This window comes from Fukomys damarensis, unplaced genomic scaffold (assembly GCF_012274545.1).
Source record: "Fukomys damarensis isolate Sample0158 unplaced genomic scaffold, DMR_v1.0_HiC HiC_scaffold_39, whole genome shotgun sequence".
Classification (NCBI taxonomy): domain Eukaryota; kingdom Metazoa; phylum Chordata; class Mammalia; order Rodentia; family Bathyergidae; genus Fukomys; species Fukomys damarensis.
In genome coordinates, this window is record NW_022900951.1 from 24,219,001 (window position 1) to 24,245,990 (window position 26,990).

A 26,990-nucleotide genomic window follows, 5' to 3' on the forward strand; every position below is an offset into this window, starting at 1 on the left:
ATATATAATATATATATATATATCCTTTCACTTGAAAGCTTCATATGCTCACATTAAGATAGTTTCAATCATTTTATCATTTTATGGCTCCTTATAACCTGTTACTTTCTTTAGGAAAGGGATTATGTAACCACGCAAGACAGGTTATGGCATTTTTCTAAGTATCCTACAAATGGATAATAAAAAGCTTTGCTTAATAGGTAAACATTCAAACATGAAGACAATGAATAACATGAGATATAACAGGCTTTTATTTTATTGCTATTTTTGTCAGCTCAAGTCATACAATTAGATGACAAAATATTTGAGAAATAGGAAGAAATAGCATTTAGCAATATGGAAGCTAATAATTTTGCTTCCTAACCAGTTGCTTCAGCAAAGTCAGGAGATTTAGCAGATAAGTAATCACAGTATACCTATAACTGGAAACATTTTAAATGGAGTTTTTATTATCTTTGCAATGTGTATGAACGAGTTGGTGTTGTTTTTGAATTAGTAATAGAGAAAACAATTTTAGGAACAACTGAACTTTAAAGATTAATTGAAGAATTATGCTTAAAAATCTTTTTTAGCCTGTTACAAATGGAAGTATTTGCCACATACTTCGTCTTACAGCAGATATGATCTTTGGTGTTGGATAAATCCCATGTTTTTATAAATCAGACTATTTTAGAATTTGTGGCAACCAAAGAAGTGCTGTTGAGGAAGGTTTCAAAGAAGCAAGTTTTTCGGTGATGCTAAAGTTCTAAAACATAATTATAATGGCACCTTTTGGGCAGCTATAGGACATTTATCATGTCAGCATTTTTATTATTAAATTCCAATTCTATTTACATTAGTCTTATCAGGAATCTCAAGGTGGAAGGAATCCAGCTCTCTGAGATATCAAGGCTCTGTAGAAAGCTGGGCTGAGGCAGAGGGCCTGAGTTGTACTTCGGGCTCTGTCAGTTGCTATCCTTGTGACCTCTGACACTGCACTTGACATCTAAGTTCCAGAGAATCAAATAAAAAAGAAGTGTTCCATGTTTCTTTAAAGAAAGGGCATGATGTTTGACTAAGTGCTTACCACCATGTTGTACCTTAGAAGTATAGGAAATTATTATTATTAAGGATTTCCTCAAGTCTTATGAATTTAGCAGAGCTTTTTGCATGCACTAACTGCAAATCTTTATAGACACATCTAGTACCAAGTACAGTTAGCTGGTAGGTATTGCTGTGGTGACTTTTACTTCTCAGTTTTGTCTCTCGGGAATACTTATGGGACTACAGTTGTCTCAAGTAATTAAAAAATAGTTGCGTTGGAAAAACATTTAAAGAGTGGCAACTAAGACTTTTCTATGTGACAGTGTTTTAAGAACATTGCATTTTTAACTGGCCCTGAGTACTGAGGGGACTGTTTTCGGTACCAAGAATGCGCAGATGTGTACAAATAAACATGATGCTTCCACTTGAATTGAGTCAGTTGATTACAAAGCTACTCTCAGCTATCATTTCATTAGCAAATATATAATGGATCTGAATACCAAGTACAGTATGAGAGAGGAAGTGACAACATAAAGATACCAGTTCTATTTAGAATTTTCTAGTTGCAATAATTACTAATGTTCTTTAGGGGGAGGCAATCCCCCATGCGTTATTACTAAAGCTGCAATTCTTTAAGGTTCAGGTATTTTATATAAATGTATTTACATATATGAGAAAAGAATAGTGATATGACCTTCTGCATATGTCTTTAAGTGACTGGATACATAAGCTGAATGTAACATTTTATATTTTGGATAAGGGGGAGTTGGAAAGTGAAAAATCAGCCCTGTGAAAAACAAAGAAATAAATGTACATGGACCTAAATTAAAGAACTTTTATGTTATAGAGCAATCACGTCTTCTTAACTTCCCAATGTCTTGCTTTTTATGTGAAGGATTCTCAGAATTTCTTTGTTTCACATGAATTTGATCATGCATGTTTATCAGACTCTATTGATGCCTATAAATGGCAAATCTTTTCTTAATTTCTGGTATTTATAAATGCATATGCTTTATGTCTTATAGAAACACTTTAGATTTGTTCTAGCAGATTTAGAAAAGAATATAATAGGAATGTAGACTGGCTTGTTTATTTGACAAATTCAGCTAATCACCTTACAAATATGCTTTTAATTTTTACCCAGAGAATGCCACCCTGGAGTATCTCACACCGCACATAGCATTTCATTATAGGCCAACCACATGGCTCAGTGGACATACCCTTGCTGCTTAACCTCAACATTGTCCTACAATGGAAAATCCTTAATTGGTATGCTTTTTTTGGTCCTCTTGTGTAGAAGTAATATTCAGGTGCCAAAAGTCTAAGAATCCCAAGGATTTTAGCTACAGAGAAAGGATGACCAAGAGGGCTGGTGTTGCTTTCCTATCACACAATCTGCAATTGCCAAGCAGTGAACTGTGGATAGAGCAAAGCAAGTCAATAGTTTATTTCTGAAAACGTACTTTTCCTGTTTTCATTTAAAAGTAATCTTTTTTCATGACAAGCTCTGCAAAGGATATTGCTCCTACGAGAGCAACAGGTCTAAGAACATAAATTAAACATAAAATTAGATTATACTTTGTAATATTAAATCAAGATATTGTTTGTGGAGTTTAGCTTCACTGACAAAATGAAATGGACTTTGGATTTTGATCACATAATTATGTATCTTACACTTCATGTGAATTATAATAAATCAGTGTTTGAATACCCAAAATTATTCATAGTGATTATTTTCTCATTTCTTGATTGAAGTGAGTTAATTGATAAATTCTTTCCCTATCAATGTTTGTGACTTAATATAGTGATCTTCATCATTTTTCTGGTATTTAAATTTCAATTAAAATAGGAGTTATTTTAAAAATTTGAAAATCCATTTAATTATATTTCTACTTTTAGTAACAATTTATTACAAAACTGAATAAAAACTGAATAATAAGAACAATTATGAAAATGTGAATTCTTCTCAAATGAAATTGTATGTAGTTACTTCAGGGTGCAAATATATTCTTTGAAATGCATTCTTTATTCTACCTACAAAGTTTAGTATGTATGTGTATAGCTTCTAGACTCCTTAGGGATAACTACTGCAACCACACTAAATAAAAGTATACTATATGTCTTGTGCCAGAATACTTAACATTGCACACGAACATGAATCAGATTTATTTTACACAGAAAATGAAAAGTAAGTTTGTATTGAATTGTTTGTGATTCAAAGGAGTGGGATTTGGATGTGGATAAATTTGGAATGTAAATTTATTAGGAACAGACATTTAAAGTTCCAACACAGGTAAGCATCCATCCAGATTTTAGGATTCAGGGGTTATAATTTGAAGCCATTTCATATTAAAATAATAGCTTATTAATAAAAATAAATATTGTTTTTTTGCAACCAAAGTAAAACCGAGTCATTATAAATATAACCATCATAACTGAGGTAGCTTCATAAAAATCTAATGGAATTATGTATAGGAGAGGAATCAAGGATGCCTCATCATCTCACTTTAGACAACAGACAGACTGTGAACCACACAAATGAAGTTTCTAAGAACTTAACAGTCTCGTGGCTCTCCTAAAATGCATGAGTCTGGTTTCCTGATATGATACAAATCCTCACCGGGGTTATTTATTTACTTAGCAATGAGCATTGAATTCAGGGCTGCATATAGGCTAAGCATGCACTCTACCACTGAACTACACCCTTGGCATTCGGTTGGGTATTTTAAATGCATAACAGAATGTCCTGGCATGCCATAGACTCTTTTTTTTTTCATAGTGTAGTATAAGAAAAATAATTGCTCTTGCTGGGGCTAATGTTAGCACATCTCACCACTTGGCCTCCAGTTCTCTTTATTGACTTGTGATCTCTTATATGATTGCCTCATTCATAATACGTGAGTTTATATTTTTCTTTATGCATGTTGTTTCATTCTTAATCTTATTCCATTTCTGGAGATATGATACAAGGTAGAATTAGGAAAATAGCTCACTGACGGACCTCCATGCTTTTTCCATACCATCCTTTTCCTACTAGTTTTGGACCACCCCTGTCTCTAATGCCCCTACAGGGAATTGCTCTTTGAACTCCTACTCTCTACTGGATTTCCTTAGCATTCTACTCTGGAAATCCCTGCCATTTATGATGGTCATCATTGCCTTAATGTTGCATGCTGTTTTCTTGTTTCCAAGGGCCTGCACTAACATATTTTAGTCTCATTTGATCCCACTGTGAAGAGATGGAATTCTTCATCAATGGGATCGCTCTGCTTACACAGATAACAGTAAACCAATTTTGGAAAAAAATAAAGACTATATTTTGTCAGATTTGCTAAACAATAATCACAAAGCTACTTAAGGATATAGTTGACATGTGAATGTATGTATACATGTGTGTGCACGTGTGTGTAACCTCACATTTTTGTGACTGCACTAATGTGTATACAAATACATGCACACATTTGGTCAAATTGTGCACACAAATTTGTCAAATATGCTAATATACTAATGTACTAAAGGGGACGTTTTGGTATAACAGGCTTTACTCCTTTGTATTCTAACAGAAATATTTGCTAAAAAAATGCCATTAGCTTTTTATTCTGCCTCAGAAAAACAGCTTCAGTGGGCTGCATTTTAGATGATAAGGTGAAGAGAAGGTTGTGAAGGACATACTTTCATTCAGTTTGGAACTTGCAGTGCACTCCAGACTTCCTGGGTAAGCAGCTGCTCACGTACCTGTATGGAGAAATAACACTGGCTATGAATAGTATGATGCTTCCAGCCTCTCCGCCAACTTTATTTCAGAACAGACACAGCCAGGGGAGATAAACACAGCAGTAAAAATGGGAAACAGAGAGGCTTCGAATGGTATCGGGTATTTTGTGTAAACAACGCTTCATGTGGCCAAGAGAGAAAATTTGAATGTAACAAACGAATCCGTTGGCTCTCACTGTTTGGTTTTTGAATACCCCTGTTAAAGCCCCTAATTGTTCTCACCATGACAGAACTACTGAATGGTACTCAAGAGGCACCCAGCTCCACAGTGTGCAGAATAAATGCATTCAAGGGGTCTCTGGGGGTTTTGGACTGCTGCTTTTCCTTGTCGGGATTCTCCTACAGGGCCTTTAATAACACAGTCACAGAGTAAGCTGCTCAAGTCAGTGAGAGAGCACTTCTCAAATGAGTGAATGGTTTAGTTTAGCTCCAGGGGGCAAGTGCCTGTCTTGTATTTTCGGGGCCCACCCAGCATTGTACAAAGCACATAGTAGGTCATCAGTAAATTGGTACACGAACAAATGCTTAGCATTTCCAGAGCGCAGACAAGTCTTACATCTGCATTCTTCAAAATACATTCTGCCTTGTAAGTTGAGGCAAAAGGTTCTGATTTAGGAAATTAATAAAGGAAAATCGAGTAATAAAGGAAAGAGGACTGATATTAGGTAGTTATAGCCTACAAATGGACTGAGGGGAAAATGGCTGACTTTCCTTTCTTCCTGCCTTCCTCTTCCTCCCTTACTTCTTTCCTTCATTCCTGTCCTTTCACATCCACCATAGTTATTAAGAGCTCCCCCTGTGCAGAAGGCAGCGGTTGCAGAAATGAGGGATTGCCACATGCTTGGGTGCTAAAAGAGTTTAGACAAAGTATGGATAATAAAATCACATAGAACTACAATTCAAGATAGTTTAGCATGCATACTTATAAGAGGTGTCAAATATAGTACAGAAGTCAGAACAAGCACACACAGGGAATAGGAGAGGTTTGCTAAAGGAGGCAGGCTTTATGTTGGATTTTGAACCTAGCATTTTTTTGGAAAAGATACAATATTCTAAGTAAAGTGCAGAACCAAAGCAAACATATTGTAAACAGTACCAAATAAAGCATGGTTAGGGAACAGCCAATATTCTAATTTTCCCAGAGGATGGGATATGTGTTGTGGGGAATAGGAAGATAAGGCTAGAGTTCCAAGACTCCAGATCTGGCAAGCAGGGTCCAATGGAATGAGATTAAGCCGACATATGAAAAACAGCATTTTACAACCTACTCAGATTTAAGCTTTAGGAAGAAGGGAAGTGAATTGAGAGTCTGTATTTCCTGAGTACCTTTGATTCCTAATTTTGTGAGGTTCCCAAGAACTCGCAAGTGTCACCTGCACTGTGATTTTCTTCATGTTGAAACCTATTCCTCAAGCAGTCATCATTGGCTATCTTATTTCCTTCTTTTTTCTTTCCTTCTTTCTAAGACATTACTTTCAGTGATAGATAAATTCAGAGGCAAGAGTACAAAAAATAGTTTAAGGAAAAGAAAGAAAGCCAGTGGTAATATGTTGTAATGGGACCCAGCCATTCAAATGATCTTTGCTTATTGGTGTTAGTAAGTTGTCCCACACCCTAACAAAAATGTCATGGTTTAAGTGTAAGTCTTTGATGAATACACTTGAGAATGTTTAAACAATTTCTTTACAGTCATAGCAATAGCAAAGTGACCATAAAGTGGCAATCTATTTGGAAAGAAGGGGAAATTGAAGAAAGCAATAGGGGAAAAAATAAAAAAGGAAAGAATTTATATAATATAATGACAAGAGGAAAATAAAAATTCCAAAATAATTTTATGCTGAGATCATGTGGAGGGAGAATATTACTTTGTAGTATAATATGCATTTATTAATAAGATAGTAGGATTTATTCCTAGCAAGTGTGAAATCTTGCTAACTGCCAATAATTATAACAATTTTGAATTGTAGATGAAAATGAGAAATAGAACATTCTAGTAATACAACATTCTCAGGTTAGATTAATTCAAATTCTTTCCTTTATCAAATACTTTTATCTTTACTTCTAATAAGTAGAAAAAATCAATAAATACTGTTCCTGTCATAGTCTGAAATTATTCCATATTGAAGTTCTAATATGATAGAATATGGCCAAACATTGATAAGAAAGTGAAAAAGAATGCAATTTACTTAGGTACAAACTAAATATATCATCTTCATCAATAGTGCCTCTTCATTTTGATTTACAAAAGCAAACAAACAAACAAAAAAAACAACAAAACCAAATCCCATAGTATAGCTGTTTTCAAAACTCATTCCCTTAGGCTTGGCGATGTTATGATTCCATATTGGAACCAGAACATAGGGATTTATACTTCAAAATATTTTGAGATCAGTGGCACCACCAAAGTGGTTCTTGGAAGAGTTTGGCAGAACTCTCACAGTCTCTGTCTGTATCCCTTCTCCTTCTAGCATACTTTATAATGGTGTTTGTTTGTTTGTTTGTTTTGGTACTGGGGATCGAACTCGGGACCTTGAACTTGCGAGGCAGGCAGCTAAAGCACTGAGCTAAATCCTTGGCCCTAGCATACTTTATAATGGATATTTGATGTTTCTCAATATTTTCCAAAATGCCCAGCCAATTCAGTTTCAGTTATCAAATTGGACTTCCTTTCTCATCTCAACACACAGGCTTAAGCCTCTCCCATTTTGAATTTCTGGTGCCACCTTGGTAACTACTCTCATTCAATACATTACATGGTCAGACTTGCTCTTTCAAATATATGTATTTTAATTGAGTAATTCCTTCACGTGAATGCCCAAGACATTTGAGGACTCACTGTTTTAGGGATATTGCTTAATGCAGGCTGGAGATATTCCAGGCTGTTCTTTTTTTTCCTTCTAAAGCTTCTGGATCGGGGAAGAAGACAAATATGTTGAATTAATTTTTCTGGAAACAGATACTGGAGTGAAGAATTGCATATGAAAGATATAGAGGTTTCTGAGGCCGAGGGAGAAACTGACTGCAATGTGGTTATACCTGGGGACTCAGGAGTTAGTGGTTTCTATTTCCACATCAGGCAGTCAAGGGCAGGAGTGCAACTTTGGGCAAGACAGTTCTTTGCAGGTGAGGACAATTCCTGGATTCCACTGTGAGTTATCATCTCTACAGCATGGTTATATAGGTCTGAAGAGGCGAAGGAATGGAAGGTATTTGGAAGCCCTGATAAATTCATGGCATTCCTCTGTCCTGAGTTGTGTCACAGTAATGCTGTAAGAAATTGCTGAGGGAAGATATACTCTTGAACATTTATTTAATAGGGCAGAGAAACTAAATATTACTGATTACAGGAATTTGCTGTACATAGTTTATTTCACAGAATGTGATTGTTTGAGCAAGGAATGTAGTCAAATCGATATAATAATTGGTCCTGTTATAATTTAACAGGTCACACATACCTAATTAGGCTCTGCTATGTGCCCTAGACTTTCAAATGAAGACTTGTAGGTGTGGAAAATCCACGTATGGAGACTTCATGTAGGATCTCTTTTTCTTTAGTTTTTGTTGTGCATGAATTCAAGGTCAAGGAGGGGATTTCCTGGGGGTGAAGGCAGGGAAAGGGCAAGGAAATGTAGGACAGGCAAGTGGGCCAAGTTTTATGAAATCTGAGGACAGAGGGATAATTGTTTGGGTCGTACGGGGTACGGAGGGGTAGTGAATGTGTCGGCAGAAGGTGCAGACTTGATGAGCTGAGTGGTAGCGAAATGAGTTGAATGTAGATTTACCAGTACAGAACAGACCGTGAAAGCTGTGTTTCATTAACATTTGCCCAGCTGAGGTTTGGGTTATGTGGGAGGAGGGAAGACTAGTTTCAAATATGATGAGTTTCAAATCATAGAAATCCGATATCCTACAGTTCGTTTTTTACCGAGAGTTTCATATAAAACTTCATTTTTATGCTACATGGAAATATTAATTTCCTTCCTTAATCCAAGGGAAGTGCTATTACTTTGATTTTAAAATGCTTTCTTCAGCCCTAGTGAAGTGATAGGAATACATTATATTTTTTTTCTGTGAAGACATTCAATCAGGTTGAATACACTGAACATAATTTTGCCAATAATTTTTAAAAGTAGCTTCTAAATGGGCAACCATTCATTAAATCATAGAAACTTTGAATAGGAATGAGCTCAGTAAACGCCTTTTCAGATAGATGACAATTTTCCATAACAACTCTAATAATTATCCATGAACTAATGTCACTTTAATAAACAACCACTCTGACTGCTTTTCCCCTCAGCTGATCTGACATTTGATTAGAAGGTCAACTCATTTCAGTTCAACAAATTATCCCAGATTTTCTACTGATTCCACATTTAATGCAGGTACCAAGCTACAAGGAATAGTTTACTTCTAGAGCAACAGAGGGTATATGCTCCTAAATATTCAAAAAACTTTCCCCGTAAAGATAGTCCTCGCTACCAACACTACACTTGCTCTAAAACATTTGGTCCGTTTTTTCCTGTGGTTTTGGCACCTTTGAAATAAAAAAAAAAAAACTGGTATTTCTAAAAGACCAGTGATTCCATGAAGGCAATACTGTTTTTCCATTATAAAACTTCCCTTGCATTTATGGATCTATATGTTTTGTGTTTTAAAATACAAATTATCAAGCCTATAAGGCTTTCTATTCATTATATATACACCTCATTTTCTAGGCTAAACATTTTTCTGTTTTTACTGATTGCATCACATTGCTTGTGTGCTGTACATTTTTCTTTTTGTTCCCATAGTCTTGAGATAATGGGGTTTTGTTCTGACACATAGTGCTATATCCCTTATAGTAGGTAAGTCGTGTTATTTTAACTTTTCTACTCAAAAGATTTATGTAGGTGGTACGGGAGATGAGTGATGACTATTGGAACAGACTGTGCATCAGAAGTTATTTAAACCTCATCAACATTTGCAAGTTAAAAAAAGAATTATTTCCTGTTTCCAAAGTTAAAATTAACTTTAATTTCTTAAGATTACAATAAAAAAACGGCGTGTGGGTTATTCTCTAAGCATATTCCTTGGACTACCAATTTCCTGGATTCAAAGTTTCAACTTCTAGTAGCTCTAAACACCATCTTTATTAGCTTTGGAAATTACAGTAGCCCAGTCTTATTAGTTTTAATGTTAATGCTGTTTATGATCAGATAAGTATAAAAATACATATGATAAAGTCTCATTTTAAATAATAAGAAAATTGAGAATTGAGTTTGACTTCACTGAATCATTGTTTAAGGCACAGAGGTTAACAAGGCTTAGCTATTATAATTAAGTTCTTATCCCTCCAAAAAAGAATTGAAGCATCTGAAGTGTGTATTTTCATACACACACGTTGACTTTTTGAGCATGTGAAAAGGACTGGAAATTGTTTTACATCTATGACAGTTTGTTAGAAAACTTATTTCTATGAGACCAGCTCTAATTTTACTTTGAGACTATTGAAGTGTTGGATGAGTTAGGGTAAGGCACAAAAGGTACTGAGTTGTAATTTCAGTGTCATAGTCCTTACTACTATTATTGTGATTGTTTCCATAGGTGACATTATTAAAAGCTCGATACTAAAATATTCTATTAAAAATAACTGTATAGAGCAGGACACTGACCATTGAATATAATGAGCTTGAAGACTGTGGTTCCTGGAAATGATGTTATGTATGTGGATTTTGCCTGTGACATATTTATGTCTTCCACTTACACAACTCTCCACTTCTCTCTTTCATGTCTAGGAGAGTGCCTGCCCAGAGTACAGCTCAATATTGTTGAAAAGAGGAAGAGAGGGAGGAGAGTAAGAAATCTCCCAAAAGACTCTTGGTCTCAGCAAGACAGTGAGAAAAAAAGGTGTTTGATTAATCAATATACCAAATCCATCTTGATACATATATGACACTTGTATTTTAAAGGCTTTGTTTATAATGCAACGCTATTTGATAGTGAAAGAAATGTTTTTCCATTCTTCCATGAGTTATACACAGGCCCAACATATACGCTAATTGACAGGTCAGTTGATAAAATTTTATGGAATGTCAGATTGAGGGCTTAGAATCTATGATTATGTCAATAATTCAGAAAACAATGTTTGAGGATCATTAATCTGACTTTTTTTCAAAGTTAGCTGAACAGAAATAGACTGGAGCCTGAAGTTAAGTGGTATGCTATTTTGATAAATTACAAGATAATAAAACTCCTCATGGTTTTCAGCTTCTTAGCTTTTATTCCCTACAGGTTTTTTGACTATACATAAGTATCCATTAAGAAGAAGCTATAAAGTAATTGATTTCAATTTTATCACCTTTATAGTATTAATACACCCTCTCCTAATTGCAGAAGACATCATGGTATACTAGAATTTACATCTGGATTGAGGCAAGTTTGAATTTCACCTTCTATGTTGATGTTTACTGACTGTGTCATCCTGGACAGGTTGATTAATGCGTTAAAATTTTGGTTTCCAGATATCCAATGAGAAAAGAATGTCTAACTTCAGAATTATTGGGGAGAAATGAAGTAATATTTGTAAAGCATATAGAGTGCAATGCTTGGCAAATGATAGCTACATGCTAATCCTTTTCTTTCTCTTTTGACATTTGTTAAAATATCACAGCTGAGAACATTCTTTGGTATCGTCACTCTACACCATGCTCAATATTCCACCCTCATTTTACCTGACCTATGAGCACCATTTGTACATTATTTCTCCTTGGTACATTTCCTTCACTTAAGCTAGCACAGTAACTTGGTTTAATTTATATTTCGTTGCTTACTTTTTAAAGTCTGCTTTACTGGTCTTTTTCTTCTCTGCTTTTCATATTGCAATATCCCCAGTTCTGCTCTTGGTTGTCTTTTCTGTTCACTCTCATCCCTGAGATTTCACCTCCTTTTCTCAACTTGGTCTCTTTGCTGATCTCCAAACACAGGGATTGAATGGATCATTTGATATTACCTCTCCCTTAACCTTTGTCATGTTTTGTCCTAAATAGAAATTCTCTTTTCCTTCCTATGTCTACTTGATTCAGTTTTCCCACCTTAACTGATATTAATTTTATTCTTTTTTTAGAAATAAAACAGAAAATCATCCATCATTTCTTTCATACTCTCTCATGGCAAATCCAATGTCACCAGGCCCTGCACTCATCCAGAATTTTTTTTGCACTCATCCAGAATTTAAAAACTGTTCCCTACATCTATTGCTAACCTATTTGTTGGGAGCGCCATTGTCTCTTCCTTAAATTGTTGGAGTGAACTCTGAAGTGACTCCCTCCCTCTGCCATTGTCCTCAACTGTCTACTCCCAATACAGCAGTGCTAGTTGTCCATTGAAAATGGCAATCAAATAATGGCCCTCTCTTGTGAAGGTTTATGATGTGACTTGGAAAGAAAACAAAATTCTTACAATGGCCTACAGATGTTGGCCTATGTTTCTTCTTGGATTTCATTTCTCCTGTTTATCCAGACTTTTCTCACTTTCTCTTTTCTTGCCAGCCGCAACTTGCTATTCTTTCAACATTATAGGTAAATTACTAACTTAGGGCCTTTGCAATGGCTATTCTAATTGTCTGAAGCATTATTTCCTCAGAATGCTCAAGCTAATTTATCTCCATCATTTTTGTCTTGCAAGTGAATTTTGTAAATATTATGGAATGAATACATAGTTAGAAAATGGAGATAATAATTATTCTTCTTAATGACACTTTTGAGAAGATTTCATTATGTATTTATTTATTTATTTTTTGGTATTGGTGATTGAACTTGGGTCCTTGTGCTTGTGAGGCAGGCAGCGGAACCACTGAGCCAAATCACCGGCCCCTGAGAAGATTTTAAATAAGATAATGCTAAATGATTTTATGACAGGACCAGAAAAATTAATGACTTAATAAGTGGTGGATGTTAAGTGTCTCATGACAGTTATCCCACGTGCTATACACCAGAACTGAAGTATTGCAGCATGGACACTTTCTTCTAAATTAAAGTTCTCTAATACCATTAGGGTATCTACTGTTGATATACATGTCTGTATTTTATTAGGTTGATCTAAGTAAATACAAAATTATACAAACATTCATCAATAATTGATAGCTCACATGTCACGGAAATAAATTGCCATTGTTTTATTAATTTAAACCAATTAAACTTCATATAATTTAAAAAAGTTGGTAGTAAGTATTCTCTAATATGGATCATTTTCAAGATTTCACCACAAGATGATTTATAAAATTACTGAGAAGTCTCTATGAATTAAATAGCTGAAAAATGGTATTCTCACAGTGCATTTTAATAAATAACCAATTTTCTTTGTTGATGGCAGTGACAGTTGAGAATGTTCAAAACACTTATTAGTTTTATTTTTTGCTCTTTCCAGATTTTATAAATAGAAAAAATAAAAATCATTGTTATGAAGTTATATGAATATCACAAATACAGCTTTAATACGTGGGATTGAATAGAAAATAAATACTTTCTTTTTACATCCTTATTTGGCAAAACATTGAAAAACAGTTATAACTAAAAGCTTTTTGTCAGTCAAAACAAAGAGAATTATTTGTGAACATTGAATGGATCTTCTTGTTTTTTCTCTTGCCCAGTCATCAGTTGCTTATTTTGATCAAATACATTCATTCCTCTGTTTCATTCATACAGTTTAGTATTTTCCAGAGAATTTACCCGCGTTTTACTTTATGCCAAGCATTGGGTACAGTGTGTAATAACAACATGTCCGTCAACTCTTCAATTGTAGATGTAGAAGTTTACATATCCATCCATATCTTTTACTAAAATGTTTTCAAGATGTTGATTCTAGAATTCACTGTAAAGGCAGTTTGTGAATAAATCTATTCCTAATTTTTCTTGCTCTTTCATTCCATTGGGTGTTCATCAGACAATTTCATTTCCTCTTTCCAAGCTTGAAATGTTCAGGTATTCACCTCTTCCTGCTAAAGTGCATTAATTTTTCTATCACCAGAATAAAAGTGCCAAATGGAAGAATGAGAGGCAAAGAGAATGGAATGCTTCACCTAATTGCCTGGATGCTGCCTTAGATCTAAATGTTGTAAGTTTTCTTCTAACTATTTTAGAAAGAACCACTTTTTGCTAGCATTTTTATTGCCACTCATGCCTACTTCACTTTGTTACTCCTCTGCTAGTTGTGGGTGGATGGAGTTTGACTATTTCAGAATAGTTACTAGTGGGTGGGTTCAAGAATCTCTAGTGGGTTGAGAAAAAAGCCATGTTCATATAGATAGTGATCCTTCTATTAAAATCCTGGGAGTGAGTAATATTTAATAGCTATGTTCACCACGCACATAGCAGCGTCCATCTGTACAGAAACTGATGATATCTAAAGAGAATTCCATAGGAGCTTTGGATTCTTGCACAGATTTGTTAGCAGGAGTTTTGATCTCCCCACATTTGCTTTTGTTACTTGGTAGAGAAGGTCTCTCTTCTGAGGGCATGACATAGGCTTGGCTGCCTATGGATGTACACAAACACGAGATGTTATGAATCTGTCAAGACTTAGCTTTCCTACTGTGCAGATCATAGCACACAGCTTTAGGGCCTCGCGTACATTGCTTTGACTACAGATGCAATGCCCTTAGGTTCACTGGCTTTAAATTGTGGATAGCTGTGGTAAGCGTAGTCATATGAGCAATTTAGCTGCCAACTGAGTGCATTTTCATTTTTGATTTGAAATCCAGTTCTTTTATATTTTTAAATACAGAGCTGGTAACAACCAGTGATGCTGTATATGCACTGAAAGCACCACTACATTTAGAGAATATTTTCTGTATGGCAAGGCCACTGGAAATGATAAGTCATTCAAAATATAAAGAATTTTATGTGGTTATTCTTGAAACACCACTTCACTTAGTGTGATATTTGTATTACAATGAATTTTAAATGGATGCCATTATATTCTCATTTTCTGTCTTCTCTGTACTAGGGAAAATGCTTTACCTTAATCTTTATCACTTACCTTACTCTTCAGAGACTGAGTAGTCACTGATGTTCATGACCCACTCTATTACAACAATGCTACAATCAAAATGTGAGTATTGGGTAGCTACAGCTGAATGATAACTTTTGCTGCAAGAATCCCGATAGTCAAATTACATGTATTATTTTGTAGGTATCATTCCAAAATTCAAAATACTAGGACAATTAAAGGATTCAATGATTTCAGATAGAGAAAACATTTGAGAAGAACATTTTACTTTTATTTTATTGGCAAGTATTAAGACCAAAATTTAAAAGGACCAAAATGGACATAATTTCGATATGCATTTTAATGAGGAAAGTAGAGAAAATGCTAAGTGATTTTGAAAAAAGATACTTAACTCAATGCAACTTCTATAAATGATGATTTCCCCTGTTCTCTAAAAAATGAAATAAAAGTTACATGTAATATATAGTACTAAATTCAGACTGACATTAAAGATGTGAATATTTTAAATAAGTGACATATTTTAATTTGAAAATTTGAATCTAATATAAAATGCAAATTGCAGTAGCCCTTAATGTAGAAAAAGGGAAAAAATGTAGTGAATGAGTTTGGGGAAATTGTAACTTGGACAGATCCAGCCAGCTGCAATGATGAACAAGGCTTCCTTTATTATTGCTTCAAAAAAAGCTATTGAGTGGCCAGCACAAAGTAGCTGCTTGAATACAGGAATATCCAATATCCCTTTGAGAGGCGTATTTGATTACACATTTTCCTTTTAGAGTTCCTAACTCTCCAAGCTCTACAAAAAGTCCCCAAGATCACTGTTGTTATTATTGGTGTTGTTTTTTGACCCAGAGGTTACACTACTGAAAACTATTGTAAACTAGATAAAATGATCTTTATCAGTCTTTGACTTTATACCTTATTTGGTTATTCTTTGGTTTAAAATCACGCTATAACTCCTTCGTACTTGAGTATTAACTGTAAGAGGGTCAGCATGAAATGTCTTTCTTTCTTTCTTTCTTTCTTTCTTTCTTTCTTTCTTTCTTTCTTTCTTTCTTTTCTTTCTTCCTTCCTTCCTTCCTTCCTTCCTTCCTTCCTTCCTTCCTTCCTTCCTTCCTTCCTTTCTTTCTTTCTTTCTTTCTTCCTTCCTTCCTCTCTCTCTCTCTTTGTGAATTTGAATTGATAATTCTTTTTCAGCTACTTTTCTCACTCTTGTCAAAATGACTTCTCAATATGCATATTCTTCTCCACACACCCACATATAGATTCTCAAATATTGGTTCCTACTGATTTCTATTTGGCAAACTCTTACTCATCCTTCAATACCCATCTCAAACAACTCATCTTATAAACTTTCCCTATCTTCTCTGTTAGAGCATATTAGACAACACTCATTCTAATTACATACCCCTGACCCCAATGGTCAAAATACATATCCTTGTTAAAGCACCCATTTCAATGTACTTATTTCATTTCCTTGTTTTTGTCTCATGTTAGATTGAAAGTTTCATAAGGCCCAATATACCATTTATTCATATTTGCTTGTCATCACAGGTCTCAATGAATAGTTGATTGACTGAATGAACAGATCTTTACTTGTGGATTTTACACAACATACAGTTGTGGGAGCCAACTCAATGTGCAGAGTTGGAAGCTGTTTGTAGCTCTGCCAGTCACTTTTATGTTCTGCCAGCAAATTCTTGGTTCTTGTACATTCCCCACTGACAGGATTTTTCCCAACAGTGCTTGGCTTGCTTACAGTGTTCAAAATTGTTTTCTACCCTGTCTGGGATTTTTCACTACTTGACTTCATTTTCTCAGTTTCTGTATATCAGGCTGCTGGGGCATCCCATTGTTACCCATTCTCCTCCTGTGCCTCACCCATCCAAGGAACTTTGTGACAAAAGGCTGGGAGAGTGGCCAGATTCCATCATCTTGTTGATGGTGATCCTATATTACTATAGGCATTTGAGTGGTGAACCTGGGCACGCTGCCACAGTCAGCAGTGAAGGTGAATGCTTCCCAGTGCCAATAAGGACTAAGGCATGGAAATAAATCCATGCAGAATTGACTTTGTCAGTGATTTCTAGTAAAAGACGAGATTATACATGTAGAATGCATTGGTAGTAATGAATATTATTGCATTATTTCTAGTTCTAGATGAAAGAACACTAATGTTCTTAACCTCAAGTGCTGTTTTAGCAAGAATCTGATGCCACTTGAAAGTGGTTTACCCTTGTAGCATGTATTGCTCAGTTTGCCTCAGGGATAAAGAACTGAATGGTATAGTCTTATAGTTCAGTGTTTTTCAAATTTGAATTGCACATGGGTGAGCAAGAGATTTTGGTCCATTAGGTATGGAGTACAGTTGAGATTCTGCATTACTAATAAGCTCCTGAGTGACACCATTATGCCTATATTTATGGTTTAAGGATCTCGTTTTTGAGTAGCAAGGATGTGAAGGCAAAGTGAGTTCTGTAAAAAGTAGTGCCATACTGGGTGTGGTGGTATACATCTGCAATTCCAACACTCACGGGAGGCTGACACAGAGGATTTCCAATTCAAACTCGTTTTGGGCAACTTAATGAGATCCCATCTTAAAATGCAAAGTAGAAGAAGGGCTGGGGATGTAGTTCAGTGTGAGGGCCTTGGGTTCAATCCCAAGAGAAAGAAAAGCATCAGTTGATGGGCATGATGCATAGATACTTTGAGTAGCTCTATACCATGATAGGTGGGAGCACATGTCCTACTGCAATGTAAACCACTTCCCTCATCACTGCTACATGTCAGTGCACGTTGTTACTGATGCTGGTGGCAGCATCCTTGAGTTACGAGGTAATTAGCGGTTGATAGCCCTCACCAAAACTTTTTAAATTTAGTACTTCAAAGAGTAAATCATTCTGCTAAAGTTTGGAAATTTTAGCTGCCGAGGAAGTAAAGTTAGCAAGGACTTGGGAATCAGCTGAATTTCAACCAGGTTTCTTTTTCACCTAACTCTCCAAGAGAGTGCTAATAAAATCATTATTCATTGCATGTCTAGTATATGTGAGCAGATATTAGGCACCAGAGGTACAAAGAAGCATACACCCCCCAGAAGGCGTTTACAATTGACTTAAAAAAATACAGATTTTTAAAGGCAAGGCTAACTCCTACTTGTGTATTTCCAAAGTATACATATAATAAGCAGTTATTGATTGTATACAGTATTAATTATTAACTAAAATGTTATTAAGATGGAGCATGAGTATTTTAAGACTAAACTATGACACACATTTATATATCATTAGCGAATTTACAAGTGAACATTCCATGCTACCTCCAGCCTTAGAGCTTCCTAAGTCTACTTTAAATGTGAAATGTGGCTTTGGGCTAAATGCGGTTTTAGGACTCTTTGTCAAACCACAGGGATATCCCAGAGTTTTGATTCCATTTATGGGTGGATACTTTATGATCTTTATTTTTTTCCTTTCTTTTTTTTCTCTTATTAGTACATGCTTTCAGTGTATGATCTTTACATTCATCTTACAGAGTGGGTACATGTACATTATACAGTTTGTTTCTCCTTTTTTAAGCTATTAAAGTCGTCTATGTAGCCAACTTCTCTTAAAAAGTGAAAGAAAGGAACAGGTGACTGAGCATATGAAATGAAATGTGCTAAGAGCCAGGGACGTGAAACAGATAATGTCCCAGCAAAGACCTACCGATGTCCCTAAAGCAGCCTGCCCCTTGTATTTTAGATAAAGTTTTATTAGAATGCAGCCATACCTGTTCGTCTAAGAATCGCCTGTGACTACTTTTATGGTATGACAGCAGAGCTGAGGCATTACTATAGAACTTGTATGTATTACAGGGCCCCAAATCTCTGACTATAAGAAAAATCTTTATGAAGAGAATTTAAGAAGTAAACTTAATTCTAAAATTTGTGGCATTAGAACAAGGAAACAAAAAGAAGCCTTCTAACCATGGCTCACTACTCTGCTCTTTTCACTCTTGGCTCTCTCCTACAGTATCAGGGGTCCCAAACACATCCTACTCATATTCAATTTCCATATGTATTATCCATACTTACTTCTCAAACACTCCTTGATCTTCCTTTGAGGGTAAGAGCGTAAAAACCAACACTGTGGTGTATGGCATTAGAAAGTCAATTAAGGGAAGAAGCCCATGAAGTCCCTAACAGCGGGTCAGCCTCTTGGGAAGGACATTTTAGGTTTTGAGGTGCTAGATGTTCTGAAAGCTAGAAGACATTGACTTTGGGTGTACACACCTCCTTAGTTCCCCTAGACCACTGGTTGCAAAACTATGGCACACACGCTGTAGCGGGCTGTTTATATAATTGAAAACTCTAAAAGGTTTGCCACTACTGCCCTGGACTCTTTACCCCATGGGCAGGTTCATAGCAAGAACAGATCACTGTAAAGGAAGGGGTAGCCGAAGGATCTCTTTCTGTGTCTAAGGGTGATACTGCTAAGGAGTCCTGTTTAATTGGGAAGTGGGCAAGGGAAATATTACAGGCTTTTGGCTAGTCCTAAATAGTTATGCTATTTTTCTTGCATACAAGTGACCAAGAGGTTTTTCCAGGAAGAAAAAAAAAAGCATAATAAACACAGTCATAGAGATGAAAAAGATTTAAACACTAATAGAGAGTGCCTAGAAAATAAGAGTACTTTATACCCATTAAAATACATATGATCTCATTTTATCTTTGAGGCATACTCTTGGGTTGTGTCTGGAAAATTTTCTCTTCCTTGAGGGAGAAATTTAAACATATATTATTTAGAATCTGGAAACACGGATGCTGTTTCAATGCCAACAACATCTCGGTATGTCTCTACAAACTACTACCTGTCAGTTGAGAGGAGCAGGGCTGTTCTAGTCTAGATGTTTGATTCTTAATTGTTTAAAGAATGCCAAATAATAGGAATCTGTTTTGTTTTTTAAAAGTGTTAGAGAGGGATTTGGGAAAGAAGAGGATGAAGAAACAGCAGCAAGTTTAGAACCAATGCCAATTCTAGATAATGGTTCTGGGTGCTTTTATTTTAATATGAGACTTAAATAAAATGACATAGTTCATTTGTGACAGAGCTGAAATTAGAAATTATTTCTCATGACGTTGGACTTTGTGTTGCTTGTTCTTTACATTAGATTTGATCATCAGCAACATTACTTACATCTATTCACCAATGGGAAGCAGGGCGCATACTAGACCAGTGGTTTCTGAGAAATTGGTGAAAACATTGTTAAGATGTTGATCCCTCTGTGAAATAGCGAAGAACTCTGATTCAGAAGTTCTGTTTGGGTCTGGGAAACTGCATTTGCAAAGCGACCTGTAGAAATTTGAATAAAGGTAATCTTTACAACTCACTTTGAAAACCAGTAGTTTAAAATGTGTTTTTCTCTTGATGGACGGGAACTCTGCAGTGGAGAGCCATGTCCTGTGAGAGATACCTGACTTAATTGTCAGAGAAGGTGACTGTCTTGTGACTCATCCACTTTCTCTCACCCAGTTCGGTCAAGGTCTGTGGATCGCTAGCATGTGAGGCTGGCGTTGGCGGGTCACCTCCGGCCAAGAGGAAAAAGGTCCAAGAGGACCTTATCTGATTTTATCATTGCCATGCTCTAATTTGCTGAGCTAACCAGCCAGTTTCGTTGGAACTCACCATGGAGACAGATTAATTTTAACTCTGAGAGAACATGGGCTTTTCAACACAAGTTAAATATAGGCTGGCACAGAACATTACAGAAGCATTAGGTCCTCAGAAATTTTCTTTAGCTCTGAAACTTTGAGCTGCTACTAATGCATGCTACTCATGCTTTCTCCTGGTCATTCTCACCTTTCCTTTTTCCTTTGATCACAGAAATAGCAAAGGCAGGACTTCAACTGCTGGGGCACAAGTTCATCTACAAGCACACTTATTTGAAATAATTGCACTGGAAATGAATGGGAAGAACACACCATACCGTTAGGGTCTTAGAGAGACTGTAAGCTTTTGTGCTTGTTTTTGTTTTCTTAGATGGAAATACTTACTTTAAAGGAATATCAAATGCTTTTGAAATCAGCTTCACCAGAAAGTGCTCTGAGATTTGACCAAATGGAAAAATGTGGAGGTTAGAAATACTGCACAGTTCTATGTATACTAATTTTTATTTTTTTGTGGAGAATATATACACACATACACAACTCCTACTTTTAGCAGATACTTCAGTAAAATGTAATTTAAATGTTGATGAGACCCTTTCAAACAGAAGTTAAAGTGATATGTTCTTTTTATTACAATACTACTAATTGACATTAATGTTTTTGTGCCTCTGATTACAATATGGGGTTTCAAAATATAATTTTTCTGAATCCTGTCCAGTATGAGTTCTATAATAATACTGAAAAATAGAAGATGAAATACAAAATGCTGGCTATAACGGGTCACGCATGATCCACATGTGATATGCATTAGGGTTTAAGATAGTAATAAATTAAGCAGTGATAAGTAATAGTGGTAAATCTGAAGTAAGATTCGTTAGTGTTTGTAATGTTGTCCCCCACCAGCTATATTGCAATACTAGTAGTGGTTAATGGTGAGGGACGGAAAGCTAATTGTTTGCTTTTTCATCTTAGCTCTGTGATTTTAGTCACTTCACATAAACTCTATTTTCTCACCTAAAAGAAATAAGGTACTCATACAGTTGATAAGAATATAAGAAATCATACATGTAAAGAGAGTCATACAGTATACTGTTAGAGCAAATAGTCGATAAATGTTAGATACTAGCAATATTTTAATCATAGTTTCATAATTTTTTCTTCAGAACTGATTGTCAAATGATGTATTCATTTAAAAAACCATTACTCCAGTGTGTATTTAAGCATGTGCATTAATTTGTTAAAGTTTATTAATAAAAGATAAGAATAGGAACAATTTTTAAACACATCCCTATAAATAATAAACATGCTTCCAAGTTCTCAAAAGGATGATAAAAGCCATAAACAGGTCCTCGCCCTGCTGAGTTTCCCCGTGAAGCCAACAGCTCATCCAGCCCTCAAAGGCCATGCAAGCTTGAAGGTCAGAGGCTGTGTGTGTAGTGGTCACCTCTAGATTCAACTTTAATGACAGCCTTCTGAAATCTGAGGCTGCATTCATGTCTGTGGGATGTAAGACACCTTCTACACTGGAAACACTGCCAATATGATAAAATAATCACACCCAGTAATCATACCATACCCAGATATACTGAATTAAATGCAGAAAGGAGAGTTGTACAACAGCAACACTTGGTGACAGCAACTTGACTGGGGGAAGCGCAGCCAAGTCCTTTATTTCACCACCTTTCACACAATATTATACCTAAATTATCTCCAATAAAGCCATAGTACTAATAGTATTTCTACTTAAGGCAGTATTTATCCATAGTCCTTTACCGATTTAGATCTTTACAGAAGTGGAGCCCCAGAGTGCATTCCTTCCCACAATCACCCTCAGAGAATTTGAAAGATTCGCAGGTGCAGTTGGAGAAGAGGGTTAATCAGCACGTCAGATGGAAGCATCAGAATCACTGAGGACTGCGATGGGTTCTATTTGCAGTTTTCCTGACGTCTGCTAGTCTTACCATGTTTTCATAAAGTGAAACTAGTGGCGTCTAACAAGGTGGACTTTGCACACGCTGTGTTGAGCACTTCTCACCACTTTCACTTTCCTGTAGCTATTTGCAGAGGATTTGCTCCTGGTTGTCTGGACAGATCCAAGCAACCTTGTTGATTTGTCATTTCCTAGAATTTTCTTTTGAAATCGTCACCATTTCTATTTGTGGTAAAGGCATTTTTCTATTCACAGACATCCTCCTTATGCGTTATTCATCCCTTTAGAACAGTATTAACTGTAATTGGAATGGATTTCAATGTAAACTAATTTAACAATTGCATTATAAAAAGATACTGATGACTAAGCACACAATGGAAGGCAATTAAAGAGTGCAAAAGGAGCTAAAGAATATGGAACTGCATCAGTTATAAGGAAGTGTTCAAAAACTGTGAAACTTCACAAATTTCTTTCTTTCTTTGACTTGAAATTTGCATTGCCTTCCTCTCCAAGGGATCTCAAGAGATACATAAAAGAACTTCAAAACTTTTAATAATGTTTTAAACATTTAGGGAATAAAAATGTAAAAAGGGTAATAATGCTGGAGGATGAGCCATTGGAAAGAAGCAGAGAATATAAGAAAAAGAAAAAAATATATAAAATGGCTGGACAGAAAGTTTGACCTCCTTGGTGTTGTACCGACAGATTCATCTCTAGTTTGCTTTTATGAAATCCTATGGAGATTTGGTCGTAAGCCCCATACTGCCACTTTCCATCTATTTGGTATTCCTTAAATTAGATTATAAATTCCTTCGGAGCAAGGGACTATCATTGATAAGTCCCTACTGTTCAACATACTATTACCTATGTTGCTTTCTAAATTTTATTGAATGAAGCATTATATGATAACTGTTACTATTTTTATTCCTGAAATTTCTTTCTATAGATCACTAGTATGATCTTATCGTTAAAAGGATAATAAAAGTACTATCAAAATTTGCTTTGATAATTCAAAGAGCTTAAATAAAGGTAAAGACCTCAAGCAGAGGCTGGCTCCTAGACAGTGCTCAATAAATAGGAGACCTTGTTGTCAATAAACTTGCTGAATGGATTCATCTATTTTATAGTCATAGATTAGCCAAGTATGGATTTTTATTATCATTGTAAACTCAGGAAATATAACTGGCTAGTAGGCACAGCTTTTCTTGTGCTTTATTTAGAAAAGCTATAGAAATGGTCTAATATTTTGAAATTTCACATGTTAATATAGATTCAAGTAATTTTCATGGGAAGGAGACAGGGAAAGACTTAGCTTCAGTTCAGTTCTTGACAATTTTAAAATATACTTTACCAACATTCTCCAGATGGGAAGGCAGTTTAGAGTGATGCTCATAAGTTCTCTGTACACATCTCTGGATCACTAGCATTTTTCATCCCATTCAACAATTGTGTCCTCTTTAAAGACTACTTAAAATATATCAGATTAAAAAGTGGTATATCAGTCTCCTTGTTTTTGACATCTCCATTTTGGGAGCACTCCTTGCCAAATACTCTTAAAATAGGTCTCTTTTTTCACATCTCTCTTTTCTAGTGTATGATTGAACTTATCTCCTTGAGACATTTCAATAGTATAGTTTCTGCAAACATGATTTTCCTCCAGAATTTACTTATACAAATTACTAGGGCGACATAATTGTGTAGATGTGTTGTAGATTATTTTTAATGGAGATCCAGGAATTATAAAGTAGCTTTTAATTTCATATTTGGAAGCCAAATTCCACATTGAGCCTCTAAAATCCTCCGTGATAGACTACAACAGAGGAAGAAGAGGTACTTATATTTTTTAAGATAGTTTGAGATAATACTGTGTCATGAAGGGGAAGGTACTTGGAATGTGGAGTCACGAATCCAGCAATTATTTAATGCTGCTGGCTACACCATCTTTTCCTCACACGGAAGCCCCACAAAGCTTCAAGTTACCCGGAAAGGCTATTTCCTATGGTATGTGACCAGGATCTACCCAAAGAAGCTTTCAAATCTATTTGTAGATCTTGATTTACACATCAGACACTCAATAGTTAATGTTACTGTACTCACTGAAATCAAAGTTTTATTTATCAGATTTTATTATGCAATGGAACTTATTTAAATTAATCTTTACCATATGGCTGTCTTATCCTTTATATTATTTTGTACATTTTTAAATGTCTAAAAATGATGGTGATAGATAGGGAACATGATGTATAATGTCAATTCTTACCCCCTTTAAGAGGTTAGAATAAAAGACAGTTGGTAAATCTAACTATAAACACATGTAACTGAGTTGTGCCATATAAATATTGATGCCTGTGAAAGTCACATAATATTTATGGAATAATTCTGATTGGATAGCCTTGCTTTTCTTCATATAATTGATACATAATATACAATAAGAGCTACCATGTTGAGCTAAATAAGGTTTAACATTTTTAAGTGTTCTTATAAGAAGTTACCAGAATCTCCATTACAATGAATTTATTGTTTAAACCTCTACTCCCTAAGTCTTTTCACGTTTCAGTAAATGGTATATTATACTTTCAAACTTCTTTAGCAATGTGTTTCCCTTGGAATATTAGTTCTGTGAAATGTTCTTGGAAACAAGAAAAAATTTCCTCGATCATAGAACTTTGGAAAATGAGCACTCTATGTAACCATGGATATTCACAATGGTTCTAAGCATAACTAAAGGCTCTAAGAAGTCTTGCAGTTAAAAAATGAAACACTACTGAATTTTAACAGTGTTTTGTAGATGCATTTGACCATGGACACTATTTTCTATAGTTCTTACATCAACTGACCTTTGACAAATACTACTTTAGATATCCAACAAGATACACTAAATTTGAATTTGCTTATGTGTTTTTACACAAATGAATCTAAGTTCATAAACTAATGTTTTCCAGAAATACATTGCATTTTTATGTATGATAAAATGGAATTTATTTTCTATTTCATGACACCATGTTAATTGGGAACACCTCTCATTCCTTATTATAGTCTCCAGACAGCCTTTGTTTTTGGACTTCTTGATTCTTCCCCCCCAAATAAGTCCACATCTCTGGTTTTATACCTTGCCCCAATCTCTCTATGTCAAAGTCTATCTTTTTCATCTCTAGGGGAGGCATGAGGTGGAATAGGAAGCTGATGAGCTGTGTGTGCCTCAAGCCCATTGGCATTTGTGTTTTTCCAAGTTATTTTTTCTCTTCCTTCAAATCTTCCATGTTTGATGGATCGATCATTAAACCCAAAGCCGTTTCTTTCTGTTGAGATAGAGAGAGCTTACTCTTTCAATGCTCCAAGTAGAGGTGAGGACAAATTTTTCATTTCATTTTTTTCTGATGTAACACAGAAAGAAAGAAAACCAAGAGGTAATTTCTATACTAAAAGTGTCTGAAAATAATTATGTGTATTTATTTTTAGATTTTCTTGGCTTTAAATTTTTCAGTATTTATTTTTTATGCATGCATGTTTGCAGTACATAATGATTACATTCCATGTGTCGAGTTGGTACATGTACATAACACATCCCAGTTCTTTTTTCATCCCCTTCCTAACCTCTGCCCACTTACCCCCTCCAATGCGTGGTCCCTTTCCCTTTGCTAAAAATCCGATTACCTAACTCTTTCCTATTATCTATCTTTTATTTCACTCTATATTTGTATTTTGGGTTTCTCATAAAGGATACCATGTATTACTTAAGCTTGTGAGTCTGATTTATTTCACGTAGCATTATCATTTTGAGATGTATTGTTATACAAATGACTTAAATTTATCCTTCTTCACAAAAGAGTAGTACTCTGCTGTATATCAATACTGCACCACACTTTCTTTCTCCATTCATCTGATGATGAAGATGTAAGCCACTTCCAAAATTTAGTTATGGGGAATTTTGCTCCTATAAACATGGGTATGCATGTATCACTGTACGATGATGTTTCCAAATCTTTCAGGAAGACACCTAGAAGGGGAATAGCTGGGTTGAATGGAATTTCTAATTTAGTTTTTTGAAGAATCTCCACACTCTTTTCCATAATGGTTGTATTAGTTTCCATTCCCATCAACAATGTAAAAGGCTTCCTTTTTCACAAGACCTCTTCATCATTTGTTAAGAGTCTGAACATATTTAGATTCATAGAATTGAAAACGTTATTTACCTTTTGATTTTGCATGATTGTGTCTGGAATGCTCTCTCTTTATTTCTTATCATCCTGTCATTGACATCCTTGTTCATTAATTTCCAGTCAAAGAGACTTCAATCCACTTTGTTTGAACTTTTGCTCTAGTTGACCCACCTGTCTACCTCTTCCCTGCTCATCATACTCACTGTGCCTTGAAATAAAAGGTGTCCTCCAGTGTCATTTTCTTAGAGAAGCATCCCCTATTAGACTAGAGTGTCTAGTCTCTCACGATGGTATATCATACTTACTGTCTTGAAAGTATTTTTTCTTAATTGATATTTTATTGTTTGTTTATTAGTCTTTCCTAACAAGAATAATAGTTCCTGGCTGGAGATGTAGCTCAGAAGGAGAGCACTTGCCTAGCACACGTGAGGTCCTGGGTTTGATTCCCAGTACCACCACCAACCAAAAAAAAAAAAAA

General features: G+C 35.4%; 1 protein-coding gene across 2 annotated transcripts in view; it reads left to right on the forward strand.

The window, feature by feature from the left end:
• Il1rapl1 (interleukin 1 receptor accessory protein like 1) overlaps nucleotides 1–26,990 on the forward strand; it is a 1,210,730-nt gene that overhangs the window by 3,845 nt on the left and 1,179,895 nt on the right. Inside the window, exon 2 of one of the 2 annotated variants that reach the window (XM_033760431.1) lies at nucleotides 13,801–13,887. The exons of the other annotated variant lie outside the window; for it this stretch is intronic. The gene's annotated coding sequence lies outside the window, so the exon portion shown is untranslated. The remainder of the gene's footprint in view (nucleotides 1–13,800; nucleotides 13,888–26,990) is intronic. 2 annotated transcript variants of the gene reach the window in all.